Source organism: Mus musculus, chromosome 13 (genome assembly GCF_000001635.26).
Source record: "Mus musculus strain C57BL/6J chromosome 13, GRCm38.p6 C57BL/6J".
NCBI lineage: Eukaryota > Metazoa > Chordata > Mammalia > Rodentia > Muridae > Mus > Mus musculus.
The window spans coordinates 15,361,597-15,387,407 of record NC_000079.6 but is presented as its reverse complement, the minus strand read 5'-3'; the positions used below and the strand labels follow the sequence as shown (position 1 = coordinate 15,387,407).

The 25,811-nt window shown below is 38.0% G+C and overlaps 1 long non-coding RNA gene across 1 annotated transcript in view; it reads right to left on the bottom strand.

Moving 5' to 3' along the window:
* Nucleotides 1–11,784, bottom strand: part of Gm20043 — a 37,477-nt gene extending 25,693 nt beyond the window's left edge. Inside the window, exons 1-2 of the long non-coding RNA XR_105531.1 lie at nt 11,634–11,784; nt 4,720–4,864 (exon numbers count right to left, since the gene is read on the bottom strand). This is a non-coding gene — a long non-coding RNA (predicted gene, 20043). The remainder of the gene's footprint in view (nt 1–4,719; nt 4,865–11,633) is intronic.
* Nucleotides 11,785–25,811: the final 14,027 nt, after the last annotated feature.

Genomic DNA, 25,811 nt, shown 5'->3' with positions numbered 1-25,811 from the left:
TCTCTAAGACCTTTTATACGCTCTTTTATAAACTGTATTGCAGTATCAATTTTGGTGTGGTGAATCATCCTTACATTCCTAGAACAAAATCAGCTTGACTATGGTGTGTAATCTTAAAAATGTAATTTTGAATTTGGTTTGCAAGAATTTTAATGAGAAGTTTTGCACCTATGTTCACAAAGGAAATTGGTGTATAGCTGTTTTTTATTTATAGCCAGAACTTACTTGATTTTTTACATCCATTACAGTTGTCTTTATGAACTTGAGAATCCCAACATTTAGTACATATTTATAATTATTATATATTTTCAATGATTTGTCTTATTAATTAAATGTAGAGATTAGCCATTTCTCTTCTGCATAATTTTAATTTGTGGTTTACTGAATTGCATTCAAAATAGCTATGTCAGGTGGTTTTTAGCTTATATTTGCTTTATAAATTTTATGCTACCACATGGCCCTCAGCCAGTGGGTATCTTTACCAGTGATATTTCTTGAAGACAACATGTAGAAGAAACTACTTTTTTTAATCTGACTATCCAGCTTGGATTATTTTATTGGTGAGTTTATTATTTCAGTTTATTATTAATTTTTCTTCTAATAATTATGTAGTGTCATCCCCTCTCTATTCTGACTGGTTTTGGTTTGATGTTTGTTTTGTTGGATATTGAAACGGCTACACCTGCTTGCTTCTTGGTATCATTTGCTTGGTAGAACTTTTTCATCCTTTTACCCTAGAAAGAACCATTCAAAAACACAGATATTTACATTACAGTTCATAGCAGTAGCAAATTTACAGTTATGAAATAGCATCAAAAATAATTTATGGTTAGGGATCAGGACAATATGAAGAAATGTATTAAGGGGTCACAGCATTTGCAAGGTTGAGAACCATTGTTGTAAGGTATTGTCTATTCTTGGTGGATTTCTTGGAGGCAGCAGAAAGATGAATCTAGTTTTCTAATCCAATTTGTTAGTCTATGTTGTTTGTTTTTGTTTTTGTTTTTTGAGACAGGGTTTCTCTGTATAGCCCTGGCTGTCCTGGAACTCACTTTGTAGACCAGGCTGGCCTCAAACTCAGAAATCCGCCTGCCTCTGCCTCCCGAGTGCTGGGATCAAAGGCATGAGCCACCACGCCCAGCTCAGTCTATGTCTTTTTATTGAGGTCATTAATATTGAGAGTCATTAAGGAGCAGTGCTATTGATTTCTATTATTTTGTTGAGGTGATATATGTATCCCTTACATTTTGATTTACTGTTACTTAATTATTTATAATTTGTATCCTCTTGGGTATGGATAGACTCTTTCAGGTTTCTTTTTGGAGCCTTGGGTAGAATGAGATTGATAGACAGAAATTGTTCAAATTTGGTTTTATTGTGTAATGTTCAACTTTTTCTGTGGATTTCGATTGATAGTTTTGCTGGGTATAACAGTTTGGGATAGTATCTATGGTCTCTCAGATCTTGTTCAGGCCCTTCTGACTTTTCAGAGGCCACTTTTTAAAAAAGTCAGCTGTTAGTATAATGGGCCTGCTACTATGTGACTTGGTTATATCATTTCTTTGTTCTATAAATGTAGTGTTTTGATTATTATGGGTTCCAGAAAATTCCTTTCATGGTCCTGCATGTTTGGTGTTCTGTATGCACCTAGTTAGGCATGTCATTCTTTAGATTGGGATTTTTTTCTGATTTCATTATAAATCTGTTCCTATGACTTAAGTTTCTTCTCCTTCCTCTCTTGCGTGCGCTCGACTGGCCAGGAAGAACGACGCTGCAACAGGATCCTTCTGCACACGTTTATTGGGAGAGCTTGATTGTAGAGGCGAAAAGACTTCGAGCCCAGAACTGGTGCTGCTTTTATAGGCCTAGGAGGGGCGTGTCTCACACCCGGATTGGTTATGCACTAAGCCTCATTTGCATGTTCCTCATCTGATTGGCTACTCTCTCTCAGTACCTTACAGAACCTCATTATCATACCTCATTTGCATGTCTCACATCTGATTGGTTATACTCTCAGTACCTTACAGAACCTCATTATCATGCCTGGGCCAGGCAGTGTCTTTGCAAAAAACTTTACTGCATATGTACACATTGGTTGTTTGTCCAATCTTATGCGTGGTGGCCAGCAGTAGTCAGTGCCACTCTTCAACGGCACATGTGGCTTCCCACATTCCTCTATACTCATTATTCATAAATTTAGTTATTTCATGGTTTCCCAGACTTCATGGATGCTTCAGATTTCTGAAATGCCTAGACATTTTTAGATCTAATATTTTCGTTCCCAGAGTTACCTATCTCTTCTACCTTGTCTTCAAGATCTGAAATTCTTTCTTCTACATTATATAATTTCTTGGTGAGGGTTATCTCTGAGTATTTTGTTTGTAATCTTGAGTTTTTCATGTCCAATTTTATTTCAGTTTTCCATTTCTTTAGTGATTCTATTTTGTTGTTGTTGTTTAAATTCTACTTTTACAGCTTGACTTGTTTTCATTATTTCATTCAATTTTTTTCATTTAATGTTCTCTCTTAAAATATTTATTAATACCCATGTTAAGGTCTTTGAACATATTCATGATTGCTATTTTGGTCCTTGTCTTGTATTTTAACTAAATTGCTTTTCTCAGGCCTATAGCAGAAGGGTTGCTGGCTTCTAGAGGAGGTAAACTACCTTGGTGCTTTTTTTGAAGGGCAGAGTTCTGAGATTTAGGGAACTGGAGTTAGGATATTTGAAGGGTTTCTTGATTTAGAAACTAAATTTTGACAAACTAGGTAAAAACACAGTAAAAATTATTTTCAAAAAGTAATGCTGGAAAACTAGATATCTATTTACAAAAGATGAAATTAGGTTCATATCTTTTATCTTGTACAAAGAAAATCAACTTGACGAAATTTGGTTTAAAACCTGAAATACTAGAGCTAATAGATGTAAATATAGAAATTACTCTTTTAGACACTGGGTTAGGCAAGAACTTTCTGAACAAAACTCCAAAAGCCCAGGACTAGTGTGGTTCAAGTGGACTGTGACACACATAGAAGGCTGAGTGAGTCATAACCCGGGGAATCTCAGAACTTAGAATGGTAGGAGTGGAGCCACTCCCTGCCTACCTCTACCAGCTCTGGAACATATAACTACAACAACTCAGTGTCAACCATGGCAGTCATGTAGCATAAAAACCTGGAGTTCTCCATGCTATTAAGTTATCTAGCTAGGTCCCAAAGATTCAGCCAATGAGCTTCCCTTCCTGGGCATTCCTTTTTGCAAAAGATATTTCATCCCTGGTTCACCCTGAGTAAGGTATATACATTCACATTGCCATCAAATAAAACAGTTGAACAAGCAAGGACTGTCTTTTCATCAAGGATCACCTGAGGGTGGGGGTGGGGTGGGGTAGGGGGACTTCATCATAAAGAGGTTTGCTTAAATTTCCCAGAGAAGGTCTTCTCTCTTCCAGCTCCTCTGTACTCTTGGCACTCATTCGGAATCAAACCAGGTTCCACCCCCATGATAGATTCTGCCTTCTCCTTTCTGCCTGGTGTGTGGGTGCCCTTAGGGGAAGCATAGTCCAGAGACCCCTCATTCTGCCTCCCAGCAGTAAGCCAGCAGTGCCTGGGTACAATGGGAACTGGGAACAGCAGCCATTGTCCCAGATTCCAATGTTTCCCACTCTGGGAAAACACAGACTGAGGACCCCATTATGCAGTAAGGCAGGTATGCAGCCAGGCAGACTAGATCCTAATGACAACAGATGGGATTACATAAAAGTTAGAATGTATATGCACAACAAAGGAATTTATCACAAGAGCAGACAGTCCACAGAATGGGAGAAAATCCTTACCTCTTATACTTCGTGTTAAGGCTAATATCCAGAATATATAAGAAATGGAAGAAATTAGATGGCAAGGAAATAAAAATTTCAATCAACAAATAGGATAATGCATTAAACAGATAGTTTCCAAGAGCAAACCCCAAATAATCAATAACTTTTTAAAAAAGTGTTCATTTTTTCTAATCATAATGGAAATGAAAATTAAAATGACTATGAAATATCGCCTTATTTTGGGAAGAATGTCTATTATCAAAAAATGTGACAATAACTGTTGGAGAGGATACAGGGAAAGGTACATTCTCATTTCCTGCCTGTGTGAGTGGAAATGATTACAATCATGGACATCAGTTTAAAGTTTCCTCAAAAAAGCAGAGAACTGCCATATGACTCATGTACTTACTCCGGGGCATATACCCAGAGAACTCCATATCCCACCAAGGCAATATCTGCACAATCTTATTTATTGCTGCTCTATTTATAATGTAGCAAGGAAACAGAAACAAATTAGATCCCCATCAACAGATGAATAGATAATAAAAATGTGGTAGGTACCTATACAAAATGGAATATTATTCCGTTAGAAATTTTAAGAAAAATCGACAGACTGAGAATGTACAGTATTAACTGAAGTCACTCAAAACTCAGAAAGAAAGGAAACAAGCCAGCAAGAAAGCTCATATGTTCTCCCTCATTTGTGGATCCTGGCCTATACTTGGGTCTATGATTTCCCTAGATATGAGCTTTTCTTCCAGGTTTATAGTGCAAGGCATAAAACTTTTTGTGAAACAGGCGAAACAGGCCTCACCACCAGCCAAAATGCGGATAATTAACCTATAAGTATCAGACCACTATTGCTCCAGTGGATGAGGCTTTAGTTTACTTTTTATCTTACCTCCTTTAATCCTGTGTAGTCTTGCCTTTGGTCTATTGATTGGATACAAGAGTTCTTAGACAACATGTTAACAGTTGTTTATGCTTTGTCCATATATAGAAATTTCCATTCTTCAGCAACTTATAAGGTTCCTTGATTAGCGATACTGACAAAAAGGTAAGAGGGGTGGAATCAAACAGAAGCAAATGAGCTTATGAGCAAGGCACATATAAATCTATCTCCTAATTAATTTAAACATGCATATATATGTATATATGTATGTATGCATACATACATATGCATACATACATATGCATGGGGGGGAGGGTATGGGGGACTTTTGGGATAGCATTGGAAATGTAATTGAGGAAAATACGTAATAATAATAATAATAATAATAATAATAATAATAATAAAGCTGTAAGTAGAAGAGCTGCAAGTAAAGAAGGAAGCTGCGGAAGCTGCAGAAGCTGCAGAAGCTGCTAGAGAACCTGTCTTGGTGTCCGTGTTGTTCTTGTCTCCGCAGGTCAGAGACTGCGGCACTTGGCCTCAGTGTTTTTGAGTGCAGTTTGTTGGAGGAGTTCTGTTGCTCAGTTTTCTCACATTCCTGTGTTTCTTCATTGTGATCTGCACATCTTTTGATTTGTGTATCACTCTCGGTCGATGTGGGTATATTTTTAGTTAACAGCCTTGCTAACAGCAAACTGGGAGCATCAATAATGATATCAAATTATGCAAGGTATAGAAAAACACAATCAATTGAAATCTAATAATATATTATTAATATTATAAAACATATAAAATATAAAATAGAAAAACTAGCTTGGGGTGATTTAGGAATTTTAAATTGTTTAGGATATGCATTTAAGTAGCAAATGAATGAGATAATGAAAGAGGAGGGGCAGGGGAGAGTAGAGGAGAAATAAGGATAAATTAAAAATAATAGGGGCTGGAGAGATGTCTCAGTGGTTAAGAGCACTGACTGCTCTACCAGAGGTCCTGAGTTCAATTCCTAGCAAGCACATGGTGGCTCCCAACCATCTGTAATGGGATCTGGTGTCCTCTTCTGTGTATCTGAAGAGCGTGACAGTGTACTTATATAAATAAATTATATTTCAAAAAAAATAATAAAAATAAAAGAACGTGAAAAGAATATCATTGAGAGGAAAAGAAATTTTTTTTTTTTTAAAAAAAGAAAAAGACTTCCCAATGATGAGACTTGAAAATAACATTAGAGAAATGTTAGACTAGAAATTAAATCTGAAAATATGGCACAGTAGAATGCCTCCTTGGCGAAAGACACTTACTCTGAAGCCTGGTCACCTGAATTTGATCCCTGGACCTTGTGAGGTGAAATGAGAGAACTGAGTCCCACATATTGTCTTCTAATAGCCGTGTGTTCCCTGTGGCACAGAACATCCATGAAATGTTCATATATACACTCATATATGCATGAACCCCATATACACTCATAGACACATGAACACACACACACAAACACACACATATGTATGTATGTATGTTTAATTTGAAAAACATTGAAAATATAAAGCTTTAATTTTGTTGCTTAGAAAGTAGGATCAAGGGTTAGATCTATAGGTTTGTGGAAAGTTCCCATATCCCAGCAGCTCCAGGGGGGCCTGTTGGCCCAGAGAGTGGACTATGACGAGATGGGAGTGAGGCCTACGGTTCTAGAGGAATTCCACATCGTTCAGTGGCTTGAGAGGAAGCTACTAAGCCAGACTGTGGACTGAACTAACTCTGGGTTAGACATGTGATGAGCCTGTGAAGAGTTCCAGACTCACAGTGAAAGATTCAGAGGCAGGTAGGAGGCCCAAGCTAGCTCATCTGAATACCTAACCCTCCCATGAAAACTGGAGACAGAGTCTCTGGCCCTAAAAGCCAGTACTTCCAAGGAAAGAGATGCTTCTTCAACTTTACTAGGACTTATGCCACCACGGAAAGAAATGGACTAACTGGAATTTTAAATTTAAAACATAAAAATACAAAGTAAAAGAGGAAGAAGATTTAACCAACAAATCTTTATCCAAATAAATCAAAAGAAGACTCAAATTAATAAAAGCAGCCATGAAACGGGAGACATTTCAACAGTCACTGAGATCTAGAGAATTATAAAGATTTACTTTCAAAAAATCTGTGTTCTAACATAGCAATGGAAGTGTATACATCTTTAATCTCAGCACATAGGAGGAGGCAGAGGTGCTGGTCTGTGTATTGGAGGAGGCTAAGCATGGAGATCTCTGGCCCGACCTGGTGGGAGGGTTCAATCGAAGGGGAAAGGACACATGCAGATGGAGGAATTGCCTCCATCACCTCTGCTGCTGCCACTACTGCTTCTGACACTGCTCTGACACTGCAGCTCCAGCTGCCACTGTTGCTCTGAAATGCTGCACTGGCTCCGCTGGGCGCTGAGCCAGTGAGGGGCTGGCTAGCCATCAAGCGTAGTGCACGGGAGCTTCTGGTGGCAAAAGCTTTGGGAGAACCTTCTCTTCCCAGGCAGTGTTACAGCTCTTATGACAGATGCTCTCCGATGATGGAGTAATTCTCACACACCTTTATTGCTTCCAGATACGATCTTGTATACAGTTTTGGGGTAGGTTGGGGTCTGACAGTGGGTGCTTCCCATTGGCTTGGTCTGAGATAGGGGCTTGGGGGCTGCCCCTATGTAACTGATGGCTACACTTCTCTTTATGGGAGGCTGTAGCTACATGACAGGGGCCTGGAGCCAGAAGCAGGAGAAGCATCTACCTTCCCTTCAGAGTCAAGGTGAAGTAAAGAATTTAAAGAGAGCAAGAGAGCAATAACAAATGAAAGAGAGGCAGTGTCTTCTAACTGAAAAGAGTCCAGGTACATACAGATTCAGCATAGAACTCTACCTGACGTCCAAAGAAGCCATAATACCAGCACTCATCAATTTGTACTGTAAAACAGAAAAAGCCTTCACATTCATTTCATGGAGCCAGTGTTACACTGAGAGTGAAAATCTGACAAAGACCCAACCATAGAAAGAGAAACATAGACCAGTCTCACCAGTGAATTTATAAACAGAAATTCCCAATAAAATAATTGCTAATAGACTTCAAAAGTACACAATAAAGGACTATCTACCTTGATAATTCAGCTTCATCACAGAGATGCAGGGATGGTTCAACAAATAGAGACCAATAAAAATGTAGTCCACCACATAAAGAGACTCAAGGTTAGAAATCACAGTATCATCTCTTAGACGCAGAAAAGGCCTCTGATGATAAAATTCAACATCCTTTCAGGATAAAAGTTCTGGAGTATCTAGGGCCTATATCTCAACCTAAAGAAGATATCACACAACAAGCTCTCTACCAACATCATACTAAACAAGGAAAAAATGTGAATCATTTTAACAAACATCAGGGACAAGACAAGTGTGGCTGCTTGTTCTACTCCTGTTTAATATAGTGATTGACATCTTAGCTGAAGCAATAAGATAAGGAAAAATGGATAAAAATAGGGAAATAAGAAGTCAAAGTATGTTTATTTGCACATGATGTGTAGCAGTTTCCTCCTAGATAAAACCATTTTGACAGAAGGATACAGGATGCTCTAAAGAATGGTAAAATGCTGTATTCTATAAGGAAGCACTTTGAGACATGGAGTAATAGTTAAATTGTTTTCATTAATGTGTTCTGTCTTTACATAATTTCCCACCCTTGGTCTCTTTTCTTTAATTTGTCCCATGCCCCCCTCTCCCTCCTCAATCTCAAAAATGTGAATTAGAACTAAGGGTATTGATATAAGTTCACACACCTATAGCAGTGTTAAAAAAACAAATATTGTAGATATAAATAATGGATTATGTTGGGAAAATGTGATTTAACTTGTAGAATAAAACTTGATCCTTCTACCTTATTATGCATAATAGGTCAAAGATCTCCATGGCAGACCTTGAACTTCTAAACATTTAGAACAAAGAGTAAGGAGTAAACTTCATGATATAGAAACAGTAGGGCTCTCTGAATAGGACTCTGGTCAACCTCAAATCAAGACCAACTATTAAGAAATAGGATCACTTGAAATAAAAAAAAAGTCTCTCTACTGCAAAAGGCAACTGTTAACTGAAGAAGAAACCTATATAATGATGGGAACTGTCTTTGCCAATTACAAATCTGGCAGAGGGTTATTATGTACAATATACAAGGTACTAAAAAATCTGAATGTCAGGAAGACAAAACCTCAATTAAACAATGGGCTACAGAATTTAATAGAGTTCTCAGAGAAAATTAAAATCCGAAAGAATGTTTTTAAAAAATGTTTATCCTTGGCCATCAGAGCAATAAGAATTAAAACTATTTTGAGATTTCATCTTATACCAGAATTATGAAACAAAAGACAGGGCCATATTTTTATGGCTCACTTAACCCGTGGTGGCTTCTTCTTTTCCCCCCTCGTAGTTCTCCTCTGACCCTCAAAGTCAGGAACCCTAAACCCCACCTATGTCTCTTCTGCCCAGCTACTGGCTGTTGGCATCATTATTTACCTATCAGAAATAACTTGGGGCAGAGTCACACTCGGGTCTGCAAGCAGACTCCGGGCCACACTTAGAATTACAATAGACAACATGACCAAACTTCAACACTTCACTTTATCTTCTGTGCTCTAGGCAGTTTCTCTACACTCTTGAGATTCTTTAGGTTGTAACCTCTGAGGTGACTCAAGTTCTAGCTGGGGGGCGGGGTTGTCTTCCATGTGCATTGTGGGTAAGAGGAGGCAACCACAGCACTGCCTTCCTATGTCATAGGCTTTAATAGATATAATTTCATTTTCCTTTGATTACAGGAACTTTTAAGTTTCTTGGATTTCAGTTATTACTCAACAGTGTTGTTAGTCTCCCTAGGTTTGGCTTTTTTTCTTGTTATTGAGCTCTACCTTTATAATCCTATTGTGATCAGAGAGAATACAGGAAGTTATTAACATTTTCCTACATTTATTTAGACTGTCATAGCCTAGTATGTGATCAGTTCGAGAAAACACCCCATGAACTACTTCGAGGGATGTATATTCAGTAGTGAATGATTGACATCTTCATTAAATATGTGTTAAGTCCATTTGATTTATAGTGTCAGTTAGCTCTAGTATTTCTCAATTAATTTTTTGCATGTATGGTCTGTGACAGTAGGATGTTGAAGTCACACCTACTATTACTATGCTATGTTAATTTGTGACTTTAACTCTAGTAGTATTTGTTTTAAAGTATTGGGTATATCTGTGTTCAATATATATACTGAACACAGATATACCCAATACTATCTATCTATCTATCTATCTATCTATCTATCTATCTATAACACAGATATATGCAATATTTTGCCCATTCTAAATATATATATTTATATATTGTATTATATATATATATATATATATATATATATATATATACACACACATAGAATGGCAATGTTCTATTGAGGGACTGTTCCCTTGATTTGAATGAAGTAAGCTTATTTTATTTGAACTGTGTCCATTGAAGATAGTAGAATAACGACTTCATTTTATTAGAATAACTTTGCCGATTGTTTCACCCTGTCTTTAGTTATGAAGAGTGTTACTTGATGGCAGCACAAAGCTGATCCAATCTGCTCATCAGCATCTTTTGAGTAGGCCATTGAGTCTATTGATAGATGGTCAGAGTTATCAATGAAAAATATGCATTAATTCCTCCCGTTTTCTTGATGTTGTCAAGATTTCTTGGTCTTCATTTGCTTAACAAAGATCTCAGCATCTTTAATGCTTTTTCTGAAGCTTCTTAGATGTGTTTAGCATTTTGTCCCATTTGAAGTTTTCATTCCAGTATCTTCCATAGTGCAGGCATAGAACATTGTTCTAGCCTGCCTTTCCCATGGAAACTTTCTGTACCTGCTTATGTTATGTCACATAGCAGTCTGGGCTGGCAATTATAATCTTTGGAACCTGAAAGACACTCTTGCATGCCTTTCTCACTAATTTTTAAAATCAGACATTATTCTGATGGGTCTGCCTTTATATATCAATTGTGTCTTCTCTCTTGAAACATTCAATATACTTTATTTTTTTTAATGTTTAGTGTTTGATCTATAATAGGACATACTTAATTTATTTTATGCTCCTGTTTGGTTTTCTGTATGCCTTGTGTTTTCTCATAGTGCCAACTTGTCTGGATACTGTATGCTATTCTAGTACCACTACTGCTATTACTATATTCTCTGTGTATTTTGGAATATTGCTTCCTGGAGAGGGGTGACATAGAGTCTCATCCTATAGCCCATTTTGGCATAAAGCTTATTGTGTAGCCCAGATTGGCTAGAGACTTAATATTCCTGCCTGAGCTTCCTAAGCATTAGAAATGCAGATGTGATCCGACATGCTTGGTTTGGGGAATTATTTCTAATTATTTAGTCATTTATTGTTATTGTATAAATATATGTGCTTGTGTGTATGTATATATATCACAAGCATTCAAGGTACTGATAGAGTTCAGAAGAAGATACTGGAGCCCCTGGAGCTGGAGTTATAGGTAGTCATTAGTATCTGATGTGAATGTTGGGAATCACACTCTGGTACAAGTGCTCTCAACCACACAGCCATCCCTCCAGCTCTGGAATAATCTTTTTTACCCCTTCTTTTATGAAAAAAAGGAAAAAAAACCCAGCAACAAGAGTAGGCAGGTAATGATTGCTTTAAGTGACTTATTATGTATCTTAAGAACACTCTTGATTTTATAATAAAGTATAATTTTAAAATGGTGCCCTTTCTGGAAACAGTTTTCATGTTTTCCGAATTTGAGAGTGTTTTTTTTTTCTTTCTGAAGGCCTTTAATTTTCACTGCTAAACATTTCTTATTTCCCATGACCACCGAGACTATAAAATACAACTATTGCTTTCAGAAAAGTGGTACCACTTACCTCCAAAGTGGTACCTTCCTGAGATGCCAGTCTCTGTGGTTCTTTCCTTCTCCTTTCCTCTATTCCCAGGTCTAGCCAGGTCTCAGACTTATTTAGCATTTCTTAATTCAGATATAAACTTATTCTGAGAGAAAGATTTTTAACACTGTCATGGAGATGCACCAGAAGCCTGGGAACTCTAGTGTGTGTGTGTGTTTCATCTGTATGAATGGAAGAGGCAGGTTTATTGCATGCAGCTGAATGAGGAGGCAGGTTTAGCTAATCTCAGTAGGAGGTCTCTACAGAGGAGCAGATTCAGGCTATAACCATCCGGAGACTGCTGTCTGTATTTTCTGCACACCTTGTCATTATCCATATACATAACAGTGGAAGACTTGGTTGCCATTTCTCTGGTCCTGACCTGGTAGTCTTTGACACTGAGGCCCTAGACATAGATGTGCTCACGTCAATACGAATTCACTCAGGACTTTATCTGCTCTGCACAGTTTGTGGAATGCATTGTTTCTTATTTGTGATGCAGGCCTACTTAATGGTGGCTTAACTTGCTATCGTCATTATTCTCTGTCATCTTATTAGTTTCAGGTTTAGGTGGCTGATTGTATACTACCAATGTCCTGGAGATTTTTCTTTTTTGTTTCTTCAGGTATATTTTTCTATTGGGTTTAGATCTTACTCTTTCTGTTTGGAAGTTAGAAGTCAAAACATCACTCTGTAGACAGCAACTACTTCTGTTTCTCTGACAAGTTTTCTTACTTCCTTAGTTTTCTGTTTTACCTTGAGGTCTTACAATTCTATCCCAGTTATAGTTCATCTGGTTCTTTTTAAACTGATGGCTTGATACCTTTAATCTGTTCACAGCTACTAACATTTTAAATAATAACAAACCACTTTCTCTCACTTCCTCTTTTGAATTCAAATTACATGTATTTTATGCTCCAATTCTTACCTGTTCATTTTTACCTTCTTTCTAGGTATTATCTCTTGAGCTCTCTTACTAATTTTATCTGTAGTGTGACTATGAAGGTTAGTGAATTCTTTGTTTGTTTCTATAGATTCTATTTGTCGATCTTACATGCTTTTATAGCTTTTGGTTCTTCAATGATATTCTTACTATTGTCTGGCCAATCCTCTTCTTTTTCTGGAAATTTAGATTTCCTGGGACATACCATTTTAAACACACAGAGTTGTGAGGATTTAATCAGTTTACTTTCATTTCTTCATTCATACAGAAGATAATTATATATTACATCGAGGATATGTGCAAAACTTCAACATACACAATCTCTATCATCACATTTTGTTATGGATTTGGTCTAATGCTACTTATGTTAATTTGATCTCCAAAATTACACAGAAATCTGTACTTCTGCACATAAGACTGTGAGGTACCCTGCCCCCAGTTGGTTTTGATTGGTTAAAAAAAAGTTGCCAGCAGCCAGTGGCTTGCCAGGGAGACAGAGGAAGGACTTTTATGATTCCTGGGCAAGGGGCCCAGAGAGAGAGGGAAGAATATATAGCTGCCATGCTGAGAAAGGAGCAGCTACCATTCCTGAGAAGGCAGTACAGAGAGACAGTCAAAATGTAAGAGCTGGGGAAGACTGGCCCCGTCGGCCCCCTTCCCCCACTTCCCATCCCGGTATAGGGCAACAACGAAGGAATATAGATTTTAGTAAGTAATAACTCAAGAATATTGGAGAGAAAGTGTTAGTTACATGGAGGTTTGATACTGGCCCAGTAATTGAGCTGTTTAAGGCATATTAAAATATAGGGCTGCATGTGTGTTTCTTTCATTTGGGAACCCAGAACATTGGGGTGGGTATCGAGGAATGCGTTGCCTTTGCTGGGTCAACTAGAGAAGAGATTAATTGGCAACAACAACAAAAACAACATTTTCATAGTGCCTTTCTTTGTGATATTTATATTCCTAGTGTACATGATCATTTTTAATATAGGGGACAATGTGTTTTCAATATGACTTGTAAAGGAATATGAGGTTATTTTTTTCTCAAAGAGGATTATTTTTGTGTCTGCCAGATGTGTGAAGCCATCATGATCTTGAGAATTCTGATACATCAGGGAACAGGATCACCTGAACTTAATCATGATTCTAAGCTGGGCTGAGTCTGTAGCACCAACCTTATTATATCAGTTCATTCTTATTTAAGGTTGGATTTACTTATTTTATATGTATGAGTGTCTTGCCTGCCTGGATGTATGTATGTGCACAATATGCATGTCTGGTACCAAAGGAGGTCACAAGAAAAAAAAAAATGCTCTTTGCAACAGATGGAGACCATTATAGAAAATCATAGCCATAACTCTCAAAGTAGAGAGTTGTGGAGCTCAGTCTCAATGGATACATCTACAAAACATTTCTGCACCTAAGGCTCAGGGCACATTGAAGAATAGGAGACAGAATGATTGTAAGATCCAGAAGATCAGGGAGTTTGGTCTAAGATTAGGTCTCCTAGAAATGTCAGAAGCTACGTCCAGCAAGACTCACCAACATGACTACCTAAATATGAGCTGAACAAGAATAGCATCAATGGACAGGTGTTAACAGAGAAAAGCCACAAGGCCTCAACCTTACAAAAAGAACTCCAGGCAGCTGAGTGATGGTGTGAGAGGGAGGAAAAAGTCTTCTCTAAGGAAGAGCACACTAATCCTTCTCCAATACTAAATGTTCTGAAAACATATATAGGAGCAACATTATACTGAGTAGGTTTTATTTAGAATATATATACGTGTGTGCATAGTTATTGAAAAAAGAGGGCATGAATTTGGAAGAAAATCATAAGTGTATATAGGTTTGTTTAGAGGGAGAAAAGAAAGGGAGAGATGATGTAATTATATCACATTCTCATAAGTAAAAGAAAAAAAGGAAGGTAGCATGTGCTCCCCTGGGATTTGGAGTCATAGATGGTTGTAAGCTGTCATGGGGGTGCTGGGAACCACACCTGGGTCCTCCATAAGAGCACATGTGCTCTAAGCCTCTGAAGAGCTCTCCATTTTTTCCATTCATTCTTACATGGAAGATCAGTTCTTTGTGCTTCAGAGTAAAGTTTGGAGAATGAGACAGTGCTACTAAATTTAGATCTCTAATTCTATGAGGCAACTGAAAGTGTTAATTAACCTCAGGCCATTTCCTCAATCTTCAGTAAATGACCCCCAAGAAAAACCTGCCTCCAAAGGCTGTACTGACTTTCTTTGGACTTTAGTTTTTTTTTTTTTTTTTCCAAATATTATTCAGGATACAATTTAGGATCCAAATAAGGTCCTAGCATGATAGCTTATAGTTATCTCCTTAGCTGTCCGACTTTCTGACTTTCTGAACTGCTTTTTAAATTATTTTCAGAGAAGTTGGGTCTCGTAACTCGATAGTCCTTCACTGTTTGTGTAATACTTAAACATTTCTGAAACATATTTGGTTAAAATAATCTTTATCTTTCTTCCTCTAAAGGTGTTATGAAGTGCAAATTAAGGTGTATGGGGAGTGAGATAGTGGTTAAGTCTGCATTTCTAGAAATAAACCACTAACAGCTTCTTACAATTTTTAGAGCCTGTTTTCATGCTGTAGGAAAGGTTTTAGTAGGGTTCCCTTTTGCTTTAGCCAGTTCTTAAATTCTAGAGTTATTTTCAATTTATCAGGTAACCCAATAACTGCCATTGTTATTGGGATTAACAGCCTCTGAGGTCATTTAAGATGCTGAAATCTACCCCATGGTTGGCCTTCGACCCCTGAAAGTTTAAAGAGCGGGAACCAAGACTCTGGACTCTCTAATTTACTCAGTATTTATCTCTCTCACTCGCTCCTCTTGCTTCTACTCCTTCTTTTTCAGATCTCTATGAAGTTCAAGTGCTTTCTTTCTTCATGACACCTGATTGTTATACAAATAAAAGCACTGGTGCACACTTGAGGTCCCCTAGATAGGTCCACTGGAAGATACCCCAAATATATAACATCTGGAAGAAGCTAGATCTTTCATTACTCAAATTCTCTAATGGCAGTTGAAATTCTCTTCAGAAGGAGGAAGGATGAAGATAAGAGATAGAAATGGCCAAGTAATTTAGGGATAAGGGCCTTGATTTATACCTTTGGACAGAACTAGAAACACCATTTATTCTATCCTGAAAGCAGAAGTTTTAGAAGCACTTAGGGGCTTTGGTCCTTTGACTGGTTTCTAAGTGGTTTTAGGGTTTCAACTCTGATGTGGGACTATTTCAGAGATCAATAGATTTGGAGAACATTGAGGGTGAACCCCTACCCCTACCTTCCATGATGGATTTTGAATTTCACCTGCTGTTTCCTTGGTAACAATAGAAAAGTAAACATCAGCTCTCCCCCACTTTAGGGTCTAAATTACTATCTTATGAGAGGGAAATACTAGGGCTTTGTTGAGGCCCATTAAGAGAAAGCTAACTTCCTTTGGTTCAAGGGCAGAATCTAAATTCTACCTCAGGCTCTGGGTGGAGCCATTCTAAGCTTCCTCAAAGCAATACATTCTATTGTCTTTTCCTTAAGCCAGCTGGACCAATCAAGCACCAGAAAACTTGATTCACCAGAAACTATGCTAAAGGATATTATGTCCTTATTGAGATTTATACTCCCAGGAGACCTCTCCTTCATGCAGATGCTGACAAAAATTCCTCCAAGAATACTTCAGAGACTGCCCAGTTTTCTCAGTTATCCAGAAAGTCCAACTTCCCCCTTTTTGTGTAGATGGCCAAAGCATGCTTTTCCTGATGGCCTGGGCTTTCCCTATCTGGTCTCTGAAGCGCCCCTCCCTGTACCAGTAGATGTTGGCTTACTCCATTGAAAAAGACATGACATTCTCTCTTACATGTCCTCCATCTCTTTCTCTCTCTCCCTTCTTCTCTCTTGGGCAGCTTCTGAGATTTAAACTTTGCCTGGCTTGTTTTTGTCTTAAGCTCTGATAAAATTATCTTTGAGCTTCCTTATGAGTCTGTGTTTTAAATTATTTTACTAACGAGACTAAGAACTCCAAAGAGAGAATTCATATTTTCCTACTGTGACAGGACAAGACAGTGCAGAGATTCCTCCATCTTGTATTGTTGTTGAGGCCATTTTAGGTTTAGCTAGAATTTGATCTCCTTGATGGGAAGTCTCATGGAAAATTCTTCAACTCTCTTGTGCTGCAGCTAACTTTGCTTCTGTTAAACTGGCTACTTGTACAAAACTTCCTCCTGTAGCTGCCGAGTGAGATACCAGGATGTGGTTTTTGTTTTTAGAATGCCCCTCCTCTAAATGTTCAGCATCATACTTCTGTTCCAAATGCTTGAGTGTAGTCCCAGCTGGCTAGAATAAAGACTTTCAAATGGCTATAACTGGGTTTGAGTGGTTGTTTCTGGTGGGCACCCAGTAACATTTTAGAGGCTGCAGTGAGATCTGCAGAGACTGGACCCTAATACTTAGGGGTTTTGGGACCCCAGAAGTGGGGAAAAGAGCATAAGTTGGAGAAGACTCCTAGGGAGTGGATACCCTGTGATGTTCCAAGACCCTGGGAAAATCATCTCAGACTGATCACTACAATGCACTCTGGAGGTACCTCAAAATTCATCTGATCTGAGTACTTCTGGGGATAAATTTGATCTGCAGGAGGGCATCTAGTTAGGACACAAGATGGGAGGCCAGTCAGATGTGACCTTAGATCCTGTGTGGTATTCATGTGAAACCTTACTGGACTCCCCTGGTCTAAGTGTATGAATATATATGGTGGCTGACCTTGGTTATCTTTATTCTGTGTTTATCTGACTGTATCTTACTGTGTGTCTCCTTTTGTGTTTCTGTCAGTTTTGTTTGTTGGAGTCTTGAGATTGCAGTCACTGCTTCTGAGATGACACACAACTTCATGCAGGCTCACAGCCCATCAGACTGCATACCAATGCTGTGTTGCTCCTTCTTCCAGAGGCAACTGTGGCTGCACCAGTTCCCTTGGCTTTCTCTGGAGGAAGACCCCCTTCTTGGCTTAGACCTGTGTCCTCTTGTTGGGAACCTGAATACTTTTGGCTCATCTAGGTTGCCCAGAAAAACTCCATACCTCCTAAGATTCTCTCAGCTCTACGGGAGGAGATTGGCAACCCTCTCCACTCCAGAACATTTGCTTACAGTTTTATCTACAACACTACCAGTACCACCAAGTGTAGAGCCACCTTTTAAGCCCTTCAATGACAGAGCCAAGTCTTTGCTCTGTCAAAGGGCAAAGTGGCTAGTGGCCAAGTCAAGGCTAGAGGCCCTTTTGCTTTCTAAAACTGATCCCCAGAATTGTTTCCTCCACTTCTCCCCTCCCCTCTCCATGCCAGCTAGGGCAAGTTCAATTCAAGCCTGTCATTGTTCCCTATTCTCAGGGACACAGGATAACTCAATTTTAAAAGCCAGGTTTTAGGGAAAGGCTGGAAGAAGTTGAGGAGGAGGGAAACCTAATAGGAAGACCAGCAGTCTCAATTAACCTGGGTCCCTGAGATCTCTCAGACACTGGCACACCAACCAGGCAGCATACACTAGCTGCTCTGAGGCCCCCGGGCATATATAGCAGAGGACTGCCTTTTCTGGCCTCAGTGAGAGAAGATGTACCTAACCCTTGAGGGTCCCAGGAACAGGGGAGGTCTGGCAAGGTGTGTGGGAGTTGTGGGGGTGTGGGACAATCTCTTGGAGGTGGGGGAGGAAGAATGAGATGAGGAACTCTCATATGGTATACTGGGAGGGGAATAACAACTGTACTGTTTAAAAAAAAAAAAAAAAAAAGACAGGTTTCCTCTCAAGATGGTGCCAGACCCCTGACCGCCATGCAACACGGATGACTACATGGGATTGTTTTCATCACTGTTCTAACTGGTGCAGCCATAGTTGCTGTGAAGATATACCACGACAAAGGCAACTCTTACAAAGAAATTAATTGGGGTCTACAGTTTCAGAGGCTTGGTCCATTATCATAGCAGGGACCATGGAGATATACTAGTAGTTGAGGTACTGAACCAGTAGCTGAGTTTTCTATATCCTGGTCTATAGGAAGCAGGGAGAGAGAGATCTGGCTTGGCATGGACTTTTGAATCCTCAATACCTCCAACAAGGCAACACCTACTGTAACAAGGCCATGCCTTCTAGTCCTCAAATAGGGTCACTCACTGATGACTAAGCATTCAAATACATGAGACTACAGGGGTGTTTCTTATTGAAAGAACCACAGGAATCCTTCTCCACCAGTAAACCATATGCTGGAGGAATCAGGGTTGTCAGTAAATCCTTCAACTGGTTGTATGGTTCTCCTGAGGGTAGGCTTGCTGGTCTGTTTCTTTTCATCATGGCTACCTGGCTTGCATTTTGAGAACAGCTTGCTTTCCCTCCCTGAGCCTTCCAGCCATTCAGCTAGATCTGTGTTCTGCTTGGCTTCCTTCTGTTCCATGTTCCACCCCACATTTTTTTTTAGCTATCCTATCACAGCCTTTGGGACTTTCTGAAACTCATCTTTTCTTCTGATTCTTCTACCCTGGATCATAGAATGGCTGTTTCTAGTCTACCATTCTATGGAGAAGTCTAACTTGTTGGCAAGCAGTTAAGGTTAAGGTTAGGGTTAGGGTTAGGGTTAGGGTTAGGGTTAGGGTTAGGGTTGTGCTTGGGTTAGGGTTAGGGTTTAGGGTTAGGGTTAGAAGGGTAGGATTAGAGGGGTAGGGTTAGAGGGTAGGGTTAAGTTCAGGGTTAGTAAATCAGACCCTCCCTTTTCCTGTGCAAACATTTGTTTTCCTTTAGCATTTTATTTCTATGATGAGGCAATATGGAAACTCTTCATGTCTCACCAGATCAACTACTGTCTGGTTTCTCAAAGTTACTTTTCCTTAAAGTAAAACACACATTGTGATAGTAACTTTTTCTGATCCGTGCTGGAAAATGTACTGCAGATGGTGATGGAGGTGTTTTTTCTAACAACCAGAGCATGATAGATAGGTTTGCTTTGGTGAGAGCCTGAGAAGCAGCTTATGCTTTGTCAAGACTAAAATAATGGACAGTCCCCCATCACCTACCAATTTCTAAACTGTAGTGATAAAGATAATGGCACTGCTTTGTGGAGACTAGAGGAATCTCTGCAACTGTGTACTCCTGAGTGTGGCTTTGACAGGGTCACGGCAGTGTCTAGGACCACAGCTTCAGACCTGTGGGAAGGCAAAGGCTTTTCCCCAGGGTGAGGCTCAGAGAATCAGCAAGGCCTTCCTGTAGTTGAAATGTTAGTAGTAATAGTTTGTGCAAAAGATGCCCACCATAGCTTATCATCCCCCACTACAAATGTTTACCTTTGAAGACTGCTTCCTTACTTCTACTCACATTAGTTGAATTTGTCTCCTTGATCTAGCTCTATACCATAAGCCCTGCCTCCTGTTTATCTGCATACAATAACTCAACCTCCCTGTTCAAGTGTAGGCAGTAAAACACACTGAGTTTTCTGGGTGCTGCTTTTTCTCCATCTGAGAGCCAAGTATACTCACCCTCAGCTTATCTGACTGTGTGTCTTTTCTTCATTTCTGCACGGCCCCAGTCAGGTCCATCCCTGGAGAATGCTAGATATGGTGCTACCCTTGGAAATATTCTTGTAATCTTCCATACCCTTTGTGCAAAAGGAGGCATAGATGCTTCTGTTTTGGGGACATTTCAAAGGAGTTGGTTTAAACTTGGAAGAATGTTTGTGTTTATAACATCCTGGGTTTTCCTTGATTTAGACACCAAGGCTTTGTGTAAGAAAACACAACTCAAGCAATAAAACTACCAGACACATGAGCCCATGGGACCACGTGCTCACCTTCCCATTCTGTAAGTGTGACACCCTCAAACTGATTACTACAGTTGGAAAACAGAGATTCCCGTTCTTCCCTTAATAAAACTAAGAGTTGGATTTGAAGTCCCTTTCTTAGTGATCTCAGGCTTAGTTTTATGTTAGATTTAGTTTAATTTCTCTTTTACCTTCTACTTTTTAAAAATTAGATTTATTTAAATGCAAAGAATGTACTCTTTACTTAAATGTTATCTTTACGTAGAGAAGAGGTGGGTAGAATTCAGATTGCTTTCATCGCTGCTCCACTTCAGAGCTCTGTGGTTTGCCTTTCCTCTTTTGGGTGTTAGATCTTCCTGTCCTGCACACATGAAACTGCTGTGTGGTGAGATGCTTTCACAAGCTGTGCCACATAAATGTTCACTGTGCAAACAACTGCTCATCATCATCATCATCCATCCATCCTTCATAAGATACTACTAATGCATGCTTTCTTTTAAAAAAATCTTTTAACAACTGATTTTCTAACTACACAGGCTTTTCTTTGTATGTTTATTGGAGGTTTACTTTTGTTGGGGCAAAGACCATGAGTTGGGTGTGTACTGGGTAGTCTTTGTCTTTGCAATGCTGCCACAGTTTTCAGTCTCTTGCAATATTTCTTTTCTGCTAATCTTTAGCTTATTTTAAAAAATTGATAATCGTTTCCAGAGAAGAAAATTTTAGTTTTAGTAGAATCCAGGTTGTTAACTCTTTTTTACCCCCCAAGATCATGCCTTTGATATTATAACCAGAAAGTTATCACCTAATCACTGATCATGTAGAATTTTCTCCTGTTACATCTAGGAGTTTTATTTTATGTTTTAAATGTATTTCTGTGATCCATTTCAGTTAATTGTTGTGAAACGTGTAAGGCCTACACCTAGATTAAATTTTTTTATTGAAAATAACAAATAAAAATTGTATATGTTTATATTGTACAACTAGACTACTTGAGGACAGTTAAATCAGGGTAACTGTGAGATGTTGTCCATAGTATAAATTACAGATTTATAATAGACATACAGGGTTTTGTTCTGTTTTTTTGTTTGTTTGTTCGTTTGTTTTCTGTTTGTTTGGGTTTTTTTTTTGTTTTTGTTTTTTTTTTGGTTTTGGTGTGAAAGCCTTTAAAATCTATCTTTTAAACAATTCTAAGTATATTGCATATTCTTGTTAGTATAACCATCAGTTATTGTACAGTGGATGTTTTAAGACTTCTCTCTCCTATCTAATAGAAAAGTGCTCTTTTAGAAATTCCCTCTAACCCATTTCCAACCCCCAGCCCTGATTTCTATCACCTACTTTTTACTTCTATGAGTTAGTTGTTTTTAAATTCTACATATACATATGGTAGTAAGACATTTGTCTTTCTGTGCCTGGCTTATTTAACTTTGTACAGTATCTTTCAGGTTCATTCATGTGTAACAGATGACAAAGTATTCTTATTTCTAAAAATTAAATATTATTCTAGATCTGTACATATTTTATTTTTATTATCCGTTTCTATCAACTTGTATTGATTCCATATCTTGACTATTTAAAACAGATTTAAAATGCATGTTGCTGTCCAGCTATCCCAGAATCACTGCTAAGAGCATTGTCTGTGATCCTTTGTTGAGGATCAGTTCATTATATTTAGGCGGGTATACTTCTGGGCCTCTACTCTGTTCTGTTATTGGCTTACCTGCCCCTTTCAGTCTTCTCTGCTGCCTTGATTCCTGTAGTTTATATGTAGCTTTTAAAATTGAGATAAGCATTCTCCCAATTCTGTTGTTCCTCAATATTATGCTGATCATTCTGGCCCTTTTCCCCTCCCCTGGTTCTTTAGAATCAATTTGCTGATATCCACAAAATGAGTTCCTTGGGATTTTGATTGGGATTTTCATTGATTACATATGTTACGGTGGGAAGAAGTAACTGTTTTATATTGAGTCTTTCTACCCACAGATATGGAACATTTCCCCACGTATCTAGTACTTCTTTGATTTCTTTGATTAGAATCCTGAAGTTTTTCTTGTATAGAGATTTTACATATTTTGTTAAATTTATACATAAGCATTTTTAATTTTGGAGAGGTACCAGTATAACAACTGCTTTTCATCTAAACATTTACTTGTTCATGGTTGGTATTTAGGTAAGTACTTGCCTTTGTAACATTGAGCATGTTGGTTCCTTTAGACTTGCAATCTGGAATGTGTTCCAGGAGTTTAGTTCATTCCCTTGGATTGTCTTCATAATCAGGTCAGCTTTGAAAAAAGACATTCTTTCAAACCCACATTATTTTCTTTTTCTTTTTCTTTTTCTTTTTCTCTTCCCTCGTCCCCCCACAGAGTTTCTTTATGTAACCTTGGTTGTTCTAAAGTTTTCTCTGTCTGGTCTCGAACTTATGGATCTGCCTCTAGAGTGCTGGAATTAAAGATGTGTACCACTACCACCCAGCTTCAAATTTGTATACTTTCAGCCCTTCTTTTTTCTTTTATTGTTTCAGCTGAGATTTCTAATGTTATGCTGAGGAGTAGTGGTGGAGAGACCCTTGTTCTAATGTCAGTGGGGATGAGTCTAGTTTCTCAGCATTAAGTTTATTAGTTACACACAGAGAAATTCTTTGTTAAGTTGAGGAAATTCCCCTTTATTTCTAATTTATAAAGAGTTTTTAGATCATGGAGGGGCATTGAAATTTTTCAACAAAACAAGTTTATATCCTATAAAATCCATATGCAAAATGTACAATTTTGTGTTTCTTAGACCATTCATAGAACTGGGCACATTTTATATTGATATTTCATCCTAAAGATGTCCTGTTTTCATAAGTTATCTCCCATTTCCTACTCTCCTAGCCAGAAGCAAGGCCAGTTCTTTCTGTTTCTGTGGATGCTTATTTAGGACATTTTTTTCTTATAAGTGCAATCATGCACTGTGTTGTCTCCTATGTCTAGTTCCCTTCATGTAGCGCAATGTCTTCAGGGCCCATCTATGTTGAAACATTGATTAATAGTTCATTGATTTTTATTTTCCAATACTATTCCACTATGTGGTCCAGCATACTGTCTTCATTTACTCAGTGAACAGATACTTTAGGTTCTTATCACTTTCAGGTGAATATAAATTATGCCATTATAAACTCTCATATGCAGGTGCCTGAGGAGCCATACTTCATTTGGTTTTGCTGTACCTGGAGATGGAATACTAAGCATATGATACCTCTGTGCTCACATTTTTCAATAACTGACCATTTTCTCCCAAGGTACGTATGTTATTTTATATATCTATCAGTGACATATAAGCCCCCCTTCTTTTTACATCCTTATCGGCACGTATTGTTTCTGTGTTTTGTTAGTGTCCTAGTGGATATGTACTTGTATTTTGTCATAATTTGCAGTTGCCTCTCTTTAGAGACCACTGGTGTTCAGATCTTCTCTTGTGAGTTTTGTTGTTTTCATGTTCTTTGAGAAATACTTATTTATTTTATCTCCCTGTTTTTAAAGTTGCATTAGTTTTCTTTTTGCATTTAAAAGAGTCTATTAACAATCATAATCACTAACAATGATCTAAGCATTTGCCCTTTAAACAGCACAGTTCCTAACAACAATCTAAACACTTGTTTTTATACCCACAGATAACTGCAGTCTTCACTACTCATTAAGGAAACTTTTCTCTGCAACAGCTGGAGACCATTACAGAAAACCACAACCAACCAAAATAGAGAGTTGTGGAGCCCAGGCCCAAATGGATACATCTACAAAGCCCTACTGCATCTACTGCTCAGGGAACACCGAGGGAGAGGGGACAGAAAAACTGTAAGGCCCAGAAGATCACAGAGTTTGTTTTAAGATTTGTGTCTCCTAGCAATGTCAGAAGTCACATCCATTAAGCCTCACTAACATGACTATGAGCTGAGTATAGGCATGACCAACGAACATGCCAACGTGGATGAGGAGAAGCCCAGGAAACTTAAACACTGCATAAAGAACTACAGGAAACTGAGGCATGCTGGGAGGGGGAGAAACCATCTTCCTCAGAAAAGTACACATAGGTTAATTATCCAATAACAAATGGTCTTCCCTGAAAACACACATATGAATAACATTAAACAGACTGAATATGTTATATTTAGAAATATATATGTGCATATATGTTATATATGCATAAAATAAAAATTGATGAAAAAGAGGCCATGAATTTGAAAGAGAGAGAAGAAGGGTATCTAGGAAGGTTTGGAGGGAAGAAAGAAAAAAGGAGAAACGTAATTATAATCTCAAAAAAAGTAAAACTTCTTTTCCTTTTCAATAATTATTTTAACTAATTAAATTTGTTGACATTACATATACACCCATGTATTAAATTCATTCTAATTGCTCCTATCTCTCACTCCATCATTATCCCCTCCTCCTTATAAATCCATTTCCCACATTGACAGGCATTTTGAGATATTTTCTCAATGGAAAGAATGTTCAAGTTCATAGGCTTCATGATTTTTATACTGATTCATTTCATATGTGCAATTAATTGTTTAAGGCATTTCATTGATGTTTACAAACCAAGGAAATGTTCTAGTTTTGGAATAAAAAGCCATATATGACTTATATAGAGATTCTGGTCTTTAGAAAAAAATGTTAAGGTGATTCTTAAATATTTCTACCACCAACACTGAAGGCTTCCTTATATCAGATTTATATATCCCTCATGTGGGTAGAGTAGAAAATAGCTAACTATTAATGTTTAGTAACATAAATAGGCCTGTTTAGGAAGCTGATTCTACTATATAGAGTTCTGTGACTTGGGGCAGGATACTTAATCTTCTCCTAAGTAAAATGAGGATAACCAGGAGCATATTATTGTGGGGATTAAACTGAGAATGAAAAACAACTTACAAAGTGACTATGTATTGTCTCTATCCTATCTAACTATCTATCTATCTATCTATCTATCTATCTATCTATCTATCTATCTATCTATCTTCTAGCTATTTCTACCTATTGTCTATCAATCTATCTACCATCTATCTACCTATCTATCATCTATATACTTATTATCCATCATCTATCTACATATTTATGCATCTAACATCTCTCTCTATCTTTATCTATCATCTACCTATCTATCTATCTATCTATCTATCTATCTATCTATCTATCTATCTATCTATCTATCTGTTCAACAAATCCTTGCTTTCCCTGTGCTTCTATGATTTTGCATATTTATGCCACATCATACCCTTAACATTGTGAATGCTCTAGCAAATCTGCAGGTGTGCAGTCCAAACAGGACACTAAAAGATTTGCAGGTTGATCTACCCTAGCACCAATTTCCAGAACTATTTTATACATTCTTCTACTGCTCTGAGCAGTGCAGGCACAAACTCAGA